We start from the raw sequence: 11833 nt of genomic DNA on the forward strand, positions 1-11833 counted from the left end.
GTACTCTCTGGAAAACTCCACTGGACACTTTTGAGAGAATGAGAATGAAACAGGAAAACAATATCTTGTTTTTTTTTATGAAATAGCTCTCACCTCACTGACCCATGAAAGGGTGTTAGGAACCTTGGGGGTTCTTCGGAGAGCCACTACTGTGAAATAAAATCTGCTGCCCACTTAATATTTTGTTATGTATGTATTTTAGCCTCTTTTCTTCTACTACTATCTGAATTTGAACTTTAACAATTCAATGTATTCCTTACCTGTGATTTAAGATAAAAGAACCATCGCTTCTTGGCTTTTTGGCTAAGATCAAGTGTAGTATCTGTTCTTATCAGTTTAAAATAAAAGAACTAGGTGACTCCTTATTAGGACTGCATATTTCATGTATTTTAAATATCTATGAATTAAACGTAAATTTTTAAAAATGAAGATGAATGATAGTTTCAAGTACGTCACCACCTGAGAAGTTACAATATGGTGCACGGTGTGCACAAGGTTAATTGAGCACCAGATTAATTGAACCAGATGGATCGACAGACAGATAAATAGATAAATAAAAGGAATTAGATGTATATGAAACTATGTCTAGGCATCTATGTTTGGCTTAATAAAATACACAGTGTTTCTTGTCTTATTGTTTTGTAATGCAAATCAACAGTCTAATGATTTATTCTATTTACTTTATCTACCTGGACTTCCTTTTGAAAATCATCTGGACACACATAGATGTTGACTAAATTGCCATAATAATGCTACTTTTATACAATTGAAAACACCGACTAGGTTGCACTAGCCAATAAAATATTAGATATTAATAATCCTTATAATAATTTTAAATGTCTATTGTTAACATGCATTTGGCTAATTTACTTTTTTGAGGCAGAATTGTAGGCTCACAAGTAATAAAAAAAGGGTTGCTAAGTTTTAAAAACTAGTAATTATCATGGCTTATCTAGTCGCTTTAGTTTTCCCAAGGTCAAACAGGCATGGGGGCCTTTCATTTTACACAGGATGCTTGCCGATGGCCTTGTATTTCCACATAGCTTCTGGAGTAATTCTATTCTTTTTTAGGGTCCAAATCTGTCAAATACAGAGCCTTTTCAGTAAATATTGTGATTTAGTTTTAAAGAGAATAATTACCCTTTATTGTTTCAGAGGAGTAGTTTACAACTTCCAAATTGGCATTTTGAAGGAAAGCACAAAAAATATTTTGAGAATAAGGAAGAGAAAGTTTTGCCCACAGAATAAAAATCATTTTTTGGGGAAAAACCTACAGAGAATAAAAGTGTGAGTTTGTGTACCCTACCCTTTCCAAGAGGAGTTGACGTTCCAATGATAATTCAGACCAATCTTTTCTGCTAGAGTGAAGAGCTTCTCACTGAAATGTTTAGTTATTACCCAAGTAGGACAGAGAAACAAACTCTGGGCTCTCCTCTTATTTGGAACTGCCTTGGTGTGGATGAAAGCTTGAGTGGCAGCAGCCAACTGCCAAATATCCACATACAATAGGAGAGTTCTGTTTCTCAGTCACTAAGGGGCCTCTGAGACCCCCTCCCACACTTGAAGGCAAGGGGTCCCTTCTCTCCTTGGCATCTCCCGCTGGCAGCATTTGGACAGATTGTTACCCTGTCTCAAAAGAATGTCTCTAAAGATGTCAAATTCTAAAGAATGCCCTAGAATGTATACATTTACTTCCAGCAGACCAAATAGGGTGAATAAATGCATTCAAAATGAAGACTTTTACTTTTTTTGCTTTCTTTGCTAAGGCGTGTTTATTCCATGTTTTCACACACTAGTCTGAAGTTTTGTAGTCTAAAATTTTTTGTAAAAATCAGTTATAGGGTTGAGCTTGTAAAAACATAGCCCATTTTTAATCACTAAAATACAATGTTACATAATTAAGGCAAAGCATTGCTCCAAAGCAGCAGTTAATGGTATGCTGTTGGTGAGTTGGGGCACAACATGAACTTGACCTACTCATTTTTGTCAATAAGCAGCAATGGCTAAAGCCAAATCAGTCCCTCAGCAAACATATAAGTTGTTGGGATGGTCAAAATGAAGAGGTGATAGAGAAAATAGTGGGGTTTATTTCACACGTGATATAAAAATGTAGCCAACAACTAACAAAAAACTCTGACTCTGCCATGCATTGGGTCACTCAAGGTGTAGCATAGTTTGGGGAAAAATTTTTCACCTACATGGATTTGGAGTTAGAGTTCATTTGGAGTTTATTTGTAGTTCAACAGGTATACAAACATTTACTTCGGACAGGATATCATCTTTGAAGCTGGTGTACAAAGTAGCTTCTATCTAGAGTGCCTGAACTAGTAAGACCAGTAAATGTGAGACAAATACATACTTTGCTTACCTGGTTACTTAATTACAAAAGAATTATTTTGTAACATCTCAGTAAAGTGCATACATATAATATTTTAAAAACACTTTTACTATTCAAAAAAAAACAATCTGAATATAATTGCTTTCCTGTCCAATTAATAGTCAAAAAATCCCTAAGGTCTATGAAGAGAGCCACAACTAAGAATTTTTGATGGTCTGGTGTTGAAATTGCATGATTTCCTGTTGAGAAGGGTGACAGATTTCATAACACAGAAAGTTTTTGTTCAAACATGTCTGTCCTTTGGTATCACTTGTTCTGATATTTAAAATTCTCTCCATTGGAGAATATTGGGTTATCTTTTACATACTTATGATTCCGAACTCATTTTTTATGGAAAAGTAGGGGAGGTTATGATGCACAGGGTAAACCCAGAAGGAGCCAGAAGATTACACTGTAACAGCTTTTAGATATGACTTAGAACCCAGATGATTTGGGGCTGGGGAAAAGTTCTTTGGAACATAATACCTGGAGAAAAACTCTGTGTCAAATGCAGCTGTTGTGGGGAATAGATATTTAGATTTGAAAAAGAAATTGCTGTTTCACAGATTGAAAGGTGATCCACGGGTGTCTGTCACTTTGCAAACAGGACAAATGAAGGAGCATGTCCCTTGTTCAGGCTGCAGCACCCGGGGCACGTATTCCATTAGGGTTCTGAAAATACAAGGGCAATCGGTCTAGTGAGTTAAAACTTTGACTTTGTTCAAGAACCAGTTCTGTTTACAAAGTCTTGAGAGGAAGGACTTCTGAAAGTATCTTGCAATACGTTGTCTCTTTTGAAAGACAGGGAAAGTATCTTTCTACTGTGAATATAGCCTTTGTGCTATTAACAGTAGGACATGACAAGGCTAGACAATTCATTCTTTCTTCTGTCGAATCCTCTCTTGCTTCGGTTAAAGCCATTGTTTGAGAGGATTAGGAAATACATCTCTCTGTTTCTAGGCTCTTTGACATTTCTTGATGTTCCACGTAACTTAACAGAAATAACTTGATGAAACAATCCACCTTGGTTTTGCTCTGACCCTTACTTGCTCTCAACGGCCAAGATTGAAGGAACTTGGCTCCTTGGCAAACATATTCCCTTTAATGACAAGTTTTCCGGGTCAGGCAGGTATTTTGTGTACATGAAACTGACCTGAGGCTGCATCCTCAGGGACAAGGAGGTTGGAGATAAAGGCAAATTTGGATCCCAGTTTTAATGCTGAAACTTGCCCCTCAAACTTAAATATTTATAAGCATTAAATATGAGATTAACTTTACCCATGGCTTTCTGAACATAGATATCTGATGGGAACTGACTCTTAAGAAATATCCTTGAATCAGAGGAACACAATTTTTGTCGAGTTAGTTGCACAGAACACTTGCTCACACAGTTCAGCTGGGGGAGCTCAGCATGGTAGACAGAGCAGGATGGGGTTCGGGCATTAGACATTGAGTCCCACTTCTCCCTCTGACACTTAACATTGCCAAGGTTAGTTTCTTACACCTTAGTCCCAGAACCTTAATCTAAAATTTAAAAGAATAATATTTGCCACACAGAATCATTAAGAATACTAATTGACATAAGCAAGTACAGTACATGGCACAAAGTTTTCCATAAGTGTCAATACCATTTAATCCAAGCTAACTCCCTTGCCAGATATTTTGAGTTGCTGTCTACCCTGCTCTGAGTGGCTCTGTTATTTACACACATATCTGTATGTTTTTCCTTTTCTTCAATATTTCACTAATATTTTAGTACATTTTTCTTAAAAGGAGAACAATAGAACACAGTGGGGCAATCAATGGTCATCTCATCGAACAAACAAGAACAAACTGGTGTCCTCTACGTTTTTATTCTGCTAGTGAGTCCTGCAAAGGCTTGTTTGGAGTTCTGACATGTTCTGTTCACAACCCAGATGGTCCCCTTGACCTTCCAAACCCATCACTCTTTTAGTTTCAGTGTAAGTAAAGCCCAGCACTGAAATCTAGCATTTCCAATGCCCAAAATTTTAAATATTGAACATATTCTGTAGGCTGCTCACACAGAAAAAAAAGGTTTCTGGAAAACCATGCCTAAAGAGACCATCTGTTGGAATCTCTCCAGAGTTGTGCGGAATATTTACAGCATATAATAGTAGAGAATGTGCTGAATGTTTACATAAAGCTACAGGAAGAAAGAAAAGAAAACCTTTAACCAACTAGTAGAAATTTTACTTTGATTGATCTGTATTTCAGATGAGTAATCAGGAAAAAATGGTCCCTGATATAAAGTGAAATTAGGGTTTACTGGGTGAAAGAACTTTCATTCTTTCTTCTTGAGCAGGGAAACCAGTTTTGCCTAAGTAAATACCGTATCTCTCTCAGCAGTGAGGGGAGAAAGGGATACTTTTTTGTTTCTCTTTTTCCCCTTTAAATGGAGAATGCTCACCAAAGACAGGTAGGCAGATGCCGCTCGGAAGGATGCCATCAGGCCTCCCTACCCCCCAGATGCAGCTGTAGGGGTTTCCACGGTGGCCTAGGGCATGCAGCAGGTGGCAACTGAGTGCTGCTGAAAGTCCACAATTCTGCTCACGTATTTAAAAGCTAAATTTGGATTTGAATAGATTCTATCGCTTTGTTTTCCAGTTCCTGCAACAAAATAACATTGTTTCCATATCACCCTTTCCAACTACCAGAAATTTCTGTCTCAGTAACAACATACGCTAGTTCCCCAGGATAACCAAGCCTCAGAGCAGGTAACACCTCTCCATTGCATCCTGGCACTGAGACCCTGAGACATCTATCAGTCAGCCTATGGCTCTGATGTATCAGCTGTTATAATTTGTTACCCAACAGGTCCCTTTGGGTCAAATGAACAAAAATAAACTCTTTCAACAAAGTCAAGCCCCCACAAAGATTTTCCTATGGAGTAAAATTTTTCCCTCTCATATTGTATCGAAAAACTAAACAGAAATTAAAATTAGTATTGTCACCACTAAGGTCTCAGGATTAAATAGCTGTACTCCTTCTTTTAGGTTACCCATGTTAATAAAACTTGAACTGAGTAAGCTTTAAAGATCATACTGGTTTTATTGAATGACTGCTGTACCAGGCAACATTCAATCCAGCAGTCAGAAAGGAACTCGAGGGCTGTACTGAATGAAGGGAACAAAGGTAGAAGGGAACAAAACAAAAACATAGTACCGGACAAAAAAACAGTGGATTTGTTTTTGCAAAATTGCTTTCCTTTAGAAGATTGCAAGGTCCATCAGGCAGATTACCCAACTAAAGTAATCAGGTGATTCCTGATTGACTGGTTTAAGATTCCATTTGTGGGGGAGCCAGAACTGTAATTAAGTCTCGGTTTGGTAAAGTTAGCATAAGCAACTGCATTTTGAGCTTGTTGACTTATTTTTACCGTCCATCTTTAAAACAAGTGAAACCAAATCCTCCTTTGACAATTACAGTCTTGAATTAAATGTCATGTTTCTCAAGCTGTAATCTACTATGCAAAAGGTAACCTACAGCTTTAGACAAAAAGAGAGATTCTTGAAACCAGCATTTAATGAATACAATTACTGCACTTTGCTTCTTTGCAGATGCAGAGCATGTTTAAGGGATTTTTTTTCAATACGTGGATAAATGTTTTACTATTAGAGTTCCTTCAAGGAAGTAAAATTTGGCGACTCATTAAGAGTGTGCATAGGTACTATAAACAGCAACAAAGAACCTCTGGCATATTTCATGGTTCAGACATCAAAAGAAAAAGCCATAAAATCTGCTTGCAGTAAAACAAAGTCATTTTTCCCCTTGACATAGCTGGTATCTATTAGCTACCTCATATGTAAAAAAAATAAAATGTTACTAGTTCTTTAATCTGATGCATCTGAGAAGTTTTATAAATTCATGTAAAATATTGAAACATTTGTGCATTTTATGTTTACTTTTCCTACACTATACAAATGATAGAGACCTTGACCATTCAAAAAGTTCATCTTTGTTTGTAGTGATACTAATGATCAATTATGTATATTACAAGCTTTGTTAATAGTCTACAAGTGGTAGGTGCCCTAAATTACTTAGTTACTTGGGTTAAGTCATGAGCAAGATTGTGGTTTTGTTTCCCTTATCTTATGCTAAAGAATTGTATGTTGGAATGTGACAGAAGTGAGTTGTTGTTATAAATATGTGAATTGAATGGGCGTTTTCTGGGCTATGTTATTATGGATATTTCACTCAGGGAAAAAAAAAGCTAATGCATCACACCAGAATGTCCCTGGAGTGCAGAGCCACAGATAAAGGGCGGGGTGCCCACGTTGGTACACCTGGACTGTATTACACACAGGGGTTGAGACTCTCCTCAAAGCCAGAAGCTCTGGTGATGTGCTCTGCACCATGTGGTCGAGCAGGGCACAACTGAGAATTAATCACCCAGTGCTACCAAAGCAGTTCATTAAATGCACTTGACAGCCTCCTCTCTGTGTTTCTAGATGGCTGAGAATCAAGTAGTTGCACATCAAAATGTGAATTTTTTTTCCTACTGCTTGGCACAGGACCTTAATCTGTCATCATTTCATGTCCTCAAAGGCCTGAGAGAAGCTGCCATTTTTGGGCAACAAAGGACGCCATGCAAAACAGCTCAGAACTTGAGTTGTTTCAACAGATGCTGTTTTATGTTTTGCCAAAGAATGGCCCCTTTTATTTCTGTCATGAATGCACTCTTTCTTTCCGTTTCTAAATGTTTTCCAGTATTAAACCTAATCCTTATCTATCATTCTTTTTGGTTGATAGGCTGTCCCTTTGCCTTTGGAGCCAGCATAGCCTTCACCATGCAAATATGATTTGCAAAGAAATGGAAACTTCGCGTTCTCCACTTTGCAGCTCCTGCTGATTTCTTGGTAGGCTGGAGGGGCTGCATTTCAAGGTCAGAGGAGCTGAGCCAAGCCATTCCAAATGTAAGCAAAAGTGCTGAGGTGGAAACGAACAATTTTACCCTGTAAAATTTCTCTGCTTATGGTAGTAGGAAGATTAGAAAAGGTAACTGGTTGAAGAAAGAACTGAAATATATGAAGCTAGCAAAACTATTTATTCCTATGTTTGCTTATTGTAACAGAACCTGGACGGGCTGATGAAGGTCTGAATTAATGTTATTTATAGGAAGGGAGGCTCTTCATCAAGGCAATAGAACTCTCGCTTTCTGGGGTGTAATCAAGGGCGACACCTCAGCAGCCCAGGGTGTGCCAGGGCAAAGATGGTACCTAAGGTCTTCCCACTTTCTATAGTTTCAATCCTAATCAAAGGGATTCATAATTGTTCATTGTTAACAGTTACTTTGATGAAATGTTAAGGGTTGTTCTATTTATTGTCACAAATTGAACTGTTCAAAAGCACTGTCCTAGTGAGCTGATTTTCCACAACATGCTAGCAATTTATTCTCCTGGGGACAGGCCAAGGGCTAACCAAACTCCAAAATCAGAACTTCCTTCATTGTCGTCCCCAGGACGACTCGGAGCTTGTTTGGTCTGTGCATTTGGTCTGCGGCTGCTTCAGTTCACCCAGTCTGTGCTTTAGTTTTTGTGTGAGAAGCCATTGGGACAGCACCCTATGGGATACATAAAGGTGTGCAAAACACGTGCTCAAGGAAGCCCACAAGTAGAGCGAATACTCTACATATAGTAACAACGGTGAGGAAAGAAGAGGGTAATCTAAGTGACGAAGAACATGATATAGAGCTTTTCACAGATTCGTACAATTGCTGCCCAATCTCGCTGTTTCCCTCTTCCTCCCTCTGATGGGAGTTATGAAAATCGCCACCACCTACCTGCTCAGTTTGTACAGAGGCAGGTCTATGACGAAAACCAGAAGCCAGTAGCCTAAAGCATGTAGGGTAGATATGCTTTAGACCCACAACAAGTTACTATTTTTCATTAAGGGCCTAGAAACAACCATCTGGGAAATCAGACCTTTTTGTTCACTTGCAGTGTTGGCCAAACCCACAGGCAGCTGGCTGAACCATGAGAGTAGGCCACGCCCGGCAGTCCTTAAGGCATGCTCATCTGTCCTACCCCTGTCAGTGGTGATGATGCTCTCAGTCCCCCTACAATGTCATCCTTCTACTATGTTTTGACAGGCTGGATTTTTATTATAGGAGACAAATAGGCTAGACATTGATATACATATATGCATATGTTTATATGATAGTATATACTGATGGAAGAATTCAGGAGAATCAGTCATTCATATTTATTGAGTGTGTACATTATGAGAGGTACCTTATTGTGTGATATAGAAAAAATACAAAAAATTATGAGCACTAAGTCTGAGAAAGTTTGATTTATTCATTTCCTATAATCTTGTTTTGTGTTTCTGTCAAATGACACATAGTAACCAATCAGAATCTAACATAATTCCTAGCTCTTCAGTTCTGTGATTCCATCTTTGTGAATAGAAAAGAAGTACAACGTTAAACACAGATGGACTAGATTAGTAGTTAAGAGCATGAACTTTGGTATCAGGTTTACTTTCAATACAACTGCAGTTTCTGCCTTTAAAAAGTTCTGTGGCCCTGCGGAAATTATCAAGTCTCATGGGTTTCAGTATCTTTAACTATAGGATGGGAAACTATAATAGTGATCTATCTCATATGCTTATTGTATGGATTGAAACTCTTACCCAATAGTCATGTAAATTATGCAGAAGTCACAGTAAAGAATAATTATTTTAATGTTAGTTCTTATTATGGTGATAGTTATAGGTGTAGTGAAAACTGGGAAAAGAACTCAGTGAAACTATATAAACTTGATCTATTTTCACTGACTGTTTTGAAAACAGTTGAGTGGATAGATTTTCCTAGTCTTAAAGTAAAGTGAGTCAGTGCATTTCTTTGTAAAGTTTAGAAGTAATTAGGAAGATATTTTGTATAAATCACTGAATTTCTACTGGTATAATCATTCCTACAAATGAATCCAAGCTTTGGGTAAGCAAATACATGTATATGTGGAATAAACTCATTAGCAGTGAAGATGTGTGTGTGTGTGTGTGTGTGTGTGTGTGTGTGTGTGTGTGTGTAAAATAAAATCATTTTGGTATTTGTGAGAAAGATACAGGAACTATGGATTGGAAAGCAAGAGACTAAGGTTCAAGGACAGGCTCTACTACTAACTTGTAGTGTGTCCTTATGGATGAATTACTTAATCTTGTAGTCTCAGTTTAATTCTTTGTATAATTGGGGCTTTGGCTATTAGACTGTTCCAGCTCCACTATTGTCCTGAAATTCTATAACTCTGTCAAAATGGTTCCATGAATGAAAGCCTTAACAAAAAGAGAGTTACAAAGATGAACTTCATTCTTGTGTAATCTGATGTTCTCAACTAGAATTAGAGCTCCCAAAAGGGCAGACAATGTGGACCCAATCAGCAACCTCACTACCTTCTAGCCAAAGTTGTCTGTTCAGAAATGCTGTCTTCTCCTCCCTGCAGCAGCCCCAAATTCAATAGACATGTACAGGGAGTCAACTATGTGTCAAGCTCTGTGTTTGATGCTGGAAAACTGACATAAAAGACATATTCTCCTTGTAAAGAAGACATAATATTTACATTGTGTTAAATGCTAACAGAAAACAAACACACAAACTACCAAACATTCCTGATAAGACCTGGTAATGTTCCATAGGATATTCTTGGACAGGTGTCTCAAAAGCCATCAAAGCTTTTATCTGGTGAATAAGGTCATGAAGGAGTGGTAGAAGTTCCCAAGCAGAGGATACAACATTTGAAAAAAATAGAACAGTATGAGAAATCTCAATGCATTCAGAGAATAGAAATGACTTCATTAGTACAGAGGTGAAATTGAACACACTGGCTAAGAGGCTAGTTTCCACTGTCAGATGATCTCAGGTCAAGAACCAGCTTTGTCACTTCGGTAAAATGCAGCACAAATTATTTAACCTCTCGGCTTTAGTTTCTTTATGTATGGAATGAGAGTAATAGGGTATTGAAAGGATTTGTTTTTGGAACACATCAAGTAAATGGCTTTTTAAAAAAATGTATTAAGCAAAGAGGGTCTGTGAAACAATAGAGAGAGGAGAAACTGGAGAGAAACGATGATCTGATCACAATGAAAAGCTGTTTCAGATGTACTTCACCCAGAAAGGTCTCTTCTGCGATGCTGATGACAAGTCATCAATGGAATTTGAGCTGGAGAGTCCGGTGGCCATTTTCACAGTATTTTGAAGGGAAGATTAGAGTAAAAGGGCAAATAGAGAACAAAAAATCTAGAAAATTAATACAACACAGAGCTGGTCCTTTGAAAAGATTAATAAAATTGACAAACCTCTGGCTAAACTCACTAAAGAAGAAAGGAAAAAGACTCATATAAATAAAATTAGAAACGAAAGAGGAGAAGTTACCACTGACATCACAGATAGACAAAGGATCATACTAGAATACTACGGAATACTGCTGGCCACTAAATGCATAATTTAGTTGAAATGGACACGTTCTTAGACATGTATAGCCTTCCTAGACTGAATCATGAAGAACTGGAAAATCGAAATAGATTGATCAACAATGAGGAAATTAAAACAACCATCAAAAACTCCCTCCAAAAATAAAAGTTCAGGATTAGAATTCACAAGCGAATTCTACCGAATAGTCAAAGAAGATTTGACACCTATTCTTCTTAAACTCTTCAAAAAATTGAAGCGGCAACCCTTCCTAAAGCTTTTTATGAGGCCAATATAATCCTGATACCAAAACTTGACAATGAAAACATAAGAAAGGAAAACTACATGGCAATGTTCCTGCTGAATACAGATTAAAGAAATCTTAAACAAAATACTAGCAAATCAAAGACAACAATACATTAAAAAAATAATACATCCTGATCAAGCAGGGTTCATTCTAGGGGCATGAGTCTGGTTCAACATACACAAATGGATCAATGCAATACACTGCATTAACAAAAGAAAGGATAAAATTATATGGCATTGTCAATAGATACAAAAACGTATTTGGTAAGATACAACATCCATTTATGACTAAAAAACTCAATAAAATGGGTATAGAAGGAAAGTGCCTCAACTTAATAAAGGCTACATATGACAGACCCCAAGCCAGTATCACACTCAATGGTGAAAAACTGAAAGCTTTTCCTCTAAAATCAGGAACAAGACAAGGATGCCTGTTCTCAGTACTCTTATTCAACATAGTTCTAGAAGTCCTAGCGAGAGCAATCAGGCAAGGGCAAGAAAGAAAAAACATTCAAATTGGGAATTAAAAAGTAAAAGTGCCACTTTTTGCAGATGACATGATTCTGTATATATAGAAAACCCTAAAGACTCACCAAAAAACCATTAGAAACAATAAACAAATACCATAAAGTGGCAGGATACAAAATCAGTGTACACCAACCCACTGCTTTCCTATATACTAACAGTGAAACTTCACAAAAAGAAATGTAAAAATCAATTCTTTTTGC

General features: G+C 37.4%; 1 pseudogene; it reads left to right on the forward strand.

The window, feature by feature from the left end:
• Positions 1 to 283: 283 nt before the first annotated feature.
• LOC119038731 (uncharacterized) lies at positions 284 to 399 on the forward strand (annotated as a pseudogene).
• The last annotated feature ends 11434 nt before the right edge of the window (positions 400 to 11833 follow it).

This window comes from Artibeus jamaicensis, unplaced genomic scaffold, assembly GCF_021234435.1.
Source record: "Artibeus jamaicensis isolate MK-2021 breed Jamaican fruit bat unplaced genomic scaffold, CSHL_Jam_final contig_482, whole genome shotgun sequence".
Taxonomy (NCBI): Eukaryota; Metazoa; Chordata; class Mammalia; order Chiroptera; family Phyllostomidae; genus Artibeus; species Artibeus jamaicensis.